The sequence below is a fragment of the Corvus moneduloides genome, chromosome 4 (assembly GCF_009650955.1).
Source record: "Corvus moneduloides isolate bCorMon1 chromosome 4, bCorMon1.pri, whole genome shotgun sequence".
Classification (NCBI taxonomy): Eukaryota; Metazoa; Chordata; class Aves; order Passeriformes; family Corvidae; genus Corvus; species Corvus moneduloides.
In genome coordinates this window covers 40948283-40954282 of record NC_045479.1, presented here as the reverse complement: position 1 = coordinate 40954282, position 6000 = coordinate 40948283, and positions in this window count along the sequence as shown.

The following is a 6000-nucleotide window of genomic DNA, read 5'->3' as shown; positions in this document are numbered from 1 at the left end:
TACTTTAGGTTGTGCCTTTAAGATTTCAAATAGAATAGGGCATCTGGGAACTCAAGGGAGCACTTGCTTTGCCAAAGCTTCACGAGCACAAATAGCAATGAATTGGGAAATGTATATCTTTTATCTGGTTCATCTTCTAGTTCAAAGATTTTGTTTGGGCTAGTCTTTCATGTTACTTCTTTATCATTACTTCTGGAAAAGAAAGCATGAAGTTATACAGTGCTCCCAGAACTCATATCTCTATTGGAACAGGCTTTAGAGCAAAGAAACAGTGAGAACCTGGTATTTTTCAGTCCCACTTGTGTAACTGATGAGAGACTATAATATGACCTTAGCCTGAAAATACTCCTGTGTGCATTTTTGGAGACAGAAACCAGGTATTAAGGAACACAGAGACAAATAGCTTAATAGTCCAGGTGCATAACTTGCGCTTTTAAGTCATTCTCTCACCCACGCCCGTATAAACCATTTTATTCTCCTGAAAGCTAAGTCAAATGCACAGCCCAATATAACCATTTTAACTGCATCAAATCTGCCTTTGTGTAGCTCTTCTCTTGCTAGCTTTAAGGATTACCTAAAGTTAATGCAATTCTCTGGGGGAACTGTCAAGGTTTAGAAACCTTCAAAACAATTGCCAATCAAACACATTCAATTTCTGCTCAGTCAGCTGATTTGAGATAGATTTTGTAGTGAAACTATTTTGAAGAAAAGATGCAGACAGCAAGATAGCATTTCCGAGCAGAAATGCACATCATACAGAATAATGTTAAGGATTATGCTTACAGGTTAATCCTTGTTCTGTGTATTGCACTAGCCATTTGGAGTGTGGGCCACACTTACTTATTTAAAAAATACATTGCTCCTCCTTACAAGATTTTTATAAACCCTAGTAAATAATCTCTCCAGATGGTTTTGGGAGGCACATCACTAGAATTAGTTAATTTTTATTTTCTGAGGAGAAAGTGAGGCACGGCAGCTGTCTCTCACCCAAGATCTCCTAGACAATCTGAAAAAGCAAAAGCAAATGATTCCAGATCCCACTTACTTGAAGCCTCTTTGCTTTCCCAGCTAATATTCTGTCTTGCTCTTTAATATTTCAGATTAGCATACAGTGTGTAGGGAAGGAGTTCACAATGAGATAGTCTTCCATGGAATTTTTCCAGGGTTCCACCTAGACATGGCATTTTTATTTTTATTTTTACAGAAGGACTCTCCCTTCCCTAGGCCTCACAAAAGTTTCTCTGATGGAGAGATGGGACAACTTGGGAGGTCTGTGTGAAGAGCTATATTTTGCTGGATACACTCCTGCTGTTAGCAAATTGCTCCAATGGGAGGACTAGCCAACTAATTCAGTCAGCCTACTAAAATGGATTCCCTATTTTGTCGAGATAGACCTTCTCAGTTAACTCATCTGTAGGATTGTAAAAAATGAGAGACAGAGCACATACTACATGGGGGGAGTAAACAAAAGCTAATGGGTAAGGTTTTGTTTGGTACCCATAAAGTTTGGTAATTACCTGTTTGCTGCTTGCTCAGTTTTCATGCTTTCCCTATCTCTCCTCACCAATTCTGATCTTGATTCTGTAAACATAAACCAGTCAAAAATTTCCACAGGGAGCAAAGAAAGAACTCCTTGCAGATTACTGCCAGTATTGTCAAAGAGAAAAAAAAGTACATGCAAACCCCTCGAATTATTCTCAGGAATCATCGATGTTTGCATTTAACCTGAGCTCTGTGAAATATGAATCCGGTGCTCTTTACTGCTACCTGTACAAGTCAGAAACTGCCCAAGCAATAGGAAAACTTGGTCCTAAGTTACAGGCTTTGACTGGATGTTTCCTTCAGTCAGCCTTGGCAGACTATGAAAGTGTACTGGCTTTTGGAACAGCTAGTTCACCACAGGAAAACCATACTACAGAATTGTATTATTTCTGCTGCTGTCTTCAAAGACAGGTCTCTGGTTCTCTCTCTTAAGTTCATGAATATTCTCAGTTGGCTGATTTTGCTCTCCCTAGTTTTCTGGCCGCAGTACTGTTACGTCAGTGAATTTCTCACAGTGTTGGATAGCTTTTGAAAGCTGGACACATTTTTGAAAGAGCAATGTGTAATTATAGCTGTGTGACTTTTTTTCTCCTTTATAGTAGCTTGTCAAAGCAACTGATAGGTCAATCAAATCTGAACTCTGAGCTATAAAGGCAAGAAAGCAGGGCATAGATGGGTAATTCATTGGAATGTCTGTAAGATGGGAGATCCAGCTAAGGCAAATGACAAGATCGGAACTGTTTATTGTGTGTCTTTTTAAGGGCTGTATGCAGTAGTGAACAATGCACGGAAGACAAATACGATGCTTATGCTTCCAGTGTAACTGAACATCACTCAACCGTGAATGGATTTTGCAGTATGACTTAACATGGTAAACAGCTAGGTAAAGGAACTGATTGCTGCAAGTTTCAGACTATGAACTTAGCAAACACAAAGAAAGCAGCTAGATTGTTACAACCATATATATTCAGTTTAAAACAGTGAACAAAGAATGAGAGCTGTAGTAATACAAACCCTCAACTTGTGAAGCTGAACTTATTCTGTTGGAAGTTATCAGTGGTTGACCTAAACAGTTAGGCACAGGGAGCATTACATGTCAGTAAAATGACACCAAGATTCCTTCTGTTTGGGTTTGGGATCCTTCATCAGTCGATGACCTTCTGGGAGATGGGATTGTACTCCACATCAATATGCATGCTCCTTAGTAACTTCCTGCTAATTTAAAGCCATGGTATGGCAGTTCTTGTCAGTGTTTCCAGCAACATCCTTGAACAATGACAGCCTAGATGCTAGCTATCCAGGGCTGGAATGGGATAGGAGAAACTAGTCAATGTTTGATCTCAACAGCAAAATAAGAAAGAAGGAAAAAAACCACTGTAGTTTACAGACTCTGTGGGAAACCCATATCCTTGTGTCTTTAAGTCATGGAGACACTTTCATTATGTTGTTTTTTGTTGTCATGCTATATTAACTGATCACTGTTTTAACTGTATAAACTCTGCTAGGTTGCAAATAAGCTGTAAAAGCATACCATGATATATATGTATATGACAAACAGATATTACATAGTATCGCTTCAGTTAGTCTTGATTATTTTTTGAGTCACTCTCTGAAGCCAATAAGTCTTTTAAATCTATCAGAAGAGACATCGACAACTGTTCTTACACAATTTTTGTGTGTGTAAGCAGTGTCCTCTTCCAGTCTGGTTTCTTATGTTAAAGACTCACTCTGTTGTGTAGGAAAAAGCCATCATCTCCTTGTTTACCATGCACTGATGCTTATTACAAGACAAAAACATTCTGCTATTCTAGAGGTGAGTTACTACATTATATTTTGTTGAGGAGTAAGATTGATGCAGATTGAGCATTGCATAATGGAATATTATTTTAAAATATACAACAATGGGAGCTTTGGATCAAAAGATTGATACTAACTTGCATCATACCAGCTAAGCCTCTAGCTCCTATTTGGATAAAAGAGTAGGATTTATATAAAGGCATGTCATTCGCTTATAACTCAGAAGAAAAATCCCCATTACAGACCTGTGTAATTTCAGACGTTGCATGGAAAACCCCAAACCAAATAAAATTAAATGTCTGCCTGTTTGTATCTCAGGTTCCTTGGGTAGACAAAAGAATACAACCAGACTACTGGGATACCTACAGCTTGCAGACATGGGCAGCTAAGCGAGCACACCTTTGTAAATGCAAGCTGAATGACCTAGATCCTTTTAGCCATGCAGTCACCATTGTGCTGAGCAAGACCTGAAGAATTTAGGCTAGTGGTTTCATGTTCAAAATGGTTCACAGATGCAGAAGGTTAGATCCAGTGAGGACTTAGGTGCCTAAAAGTTAATTCTTGCAACACCAGTCTTCTGACATCTGCTCCTCAGTGCTCTGTGCTAGATGCATGCACTCCTTCTGCAGTAGGGGAAGAGCCAGCTTTCAAAACAGCTGACAAGTTGAGCTGCGCTAGAAGCTTGGATTTGGCCAGCTGAGAAATTTTAAGGGCATAGGTAATACTGTACACCTACTCCCAGTGGATCTCATAAAGCCTGTAGGAGCTGTTTCCATTCACTCTGCATCTGCAGCCTGGCACTTCTTGAAGGAAGTTATCAGGGTCCTTTCTGTCAGGACTCAGCATAGCTCATTTCTCTTCTGAAACGAGGCTCCAGTTCTGGTAGCCTTGCCATCTTGCCTTTGATATAGTGGTTTGAGCACACACCTCCAACACAGACGACCTGGGTCAGTCCCCAGTTCTGCTGGAGAGGTTTCACATCCAAGAGAATTGCTTCCCAGCAGGGCTATTCAACTGCTAGAAGAAAGGCTACTGGAATGAAGGAGAAGATGGGCTTTCTCTATTCTTTCTGTAAGGGTTCTGCCACTGCAAAATGTAAGTAAGAGTCTAAGGCCAATCATGACTTTGTTTTAGTGGATGAGAAAGTTCTACTTGCTGTTTTCAGTATAGGTGCAGTGGTTTAGGTGAGGACTACTTAACGTTCACTTAGAAATATGAATGGTCTTGACGGACTGGATGACAACTCAGGATTTCTCTCTTTGTGCTTGTTTTAAAAGATTTACTTCATTTCTAGCCCTGTTGAAGGACAACCCTGCACATCTGAAAAAGCAGAAGTTTCTGGCTTTCCCATGGCACAGAAAGAGGTGTCTTATTTTTTTCAGTTAGATGCAGCTAAGCAGAGCTTTCCAGAGCCACACATCTGTATGGACAATTAGTTTTTACTTGTATTGAGTCCATATTCTTTTCAAATATAGGCTAATATGGAACACTGGAATGAGTGAAGCTCCCCAGCACACCAAGTTCATGGCTCTGTGGCGGGCTGCAGGATACCTATGGTACTGAAAAGTGGCTAGATCTGAAAGCAAATCTAATGTCAACCTGATGCATATGTGCAAACTTGGTGTGTGAATACCCACATGTACCAAATATTAATCAGCAAAATTAGACAAAGTTCAAGGATAGATAATTGAACAATAAGATAGTCATCCGACTTTCCATCTGCTGTGATATTCATGCATGGCAGTGAATTGTCCTTTCAGTTCATACATCTGTCTCTAATTGTCTTAGTATAAATCCAAATGGTCTGGAAAGAAATAAGAGTGCAAGGAGCCTATGGTTATCACCACACACTCACTTTATGTCCCATCAGAATGCACACCTAGTTTCTCTTGCAATCAATATTTAAATAACCATGTCCTCTGAGACCAGGCATAAATACTTTCACAAGGGACTTCTACAAGACCATTCTGTTTGGTATTTCATGCAAATATGTAGAAACACTTATCTCAGAATTCAGATTTCTCAGACTTTTACTCTCTTTTGGTTTCACAGTGCTTGTCAGATACTAAATAATGATAGACATTATAATCAGAAGGACAGCACTGTTCTTCCACTGGACACAAATCTGATGCGGATCCATTGGTGTCAGAAGTTTTATCCTAGATTTGGTTTTGTGTACATGGGAACAGAATCTGTACCATACATCTTATTTTTCTTTTGATATAATCCAGTGTATCCGGAAATAAGGAAGCCATATCAAGCCCCAAATCAAATTTTTAAAGATAGCAGCTTTCTTTTACAGTCTGGGTGGCCTTCACCATGTCTGGGAAAACGTGAACCCAGTGGCCCTGGTAACGCATCACCTGCTTTTTTCCAGACTGCTGTAATCAATTTGTCTTTATCCACCACATTACCAAAAGACACTATTAAAATTCGTATCTGTGTGTTCTCCCCAGAGGGTAAACCATCAGAGATCTCCAGGGTTTTGGAGGTTTTTGTGGAGATGCATAAGGCTTTAATTATGTTTAAAATAAGATCAAATTTCTTCCCTACAGTAATTTCAGATACTTCTATGAGATTCCTGTAGGGCTATTTTGCACTCTGAAAACTTGATCAATTATCAACCTCACAAATTACATCTTTTGTTTACATTTTTCTAGA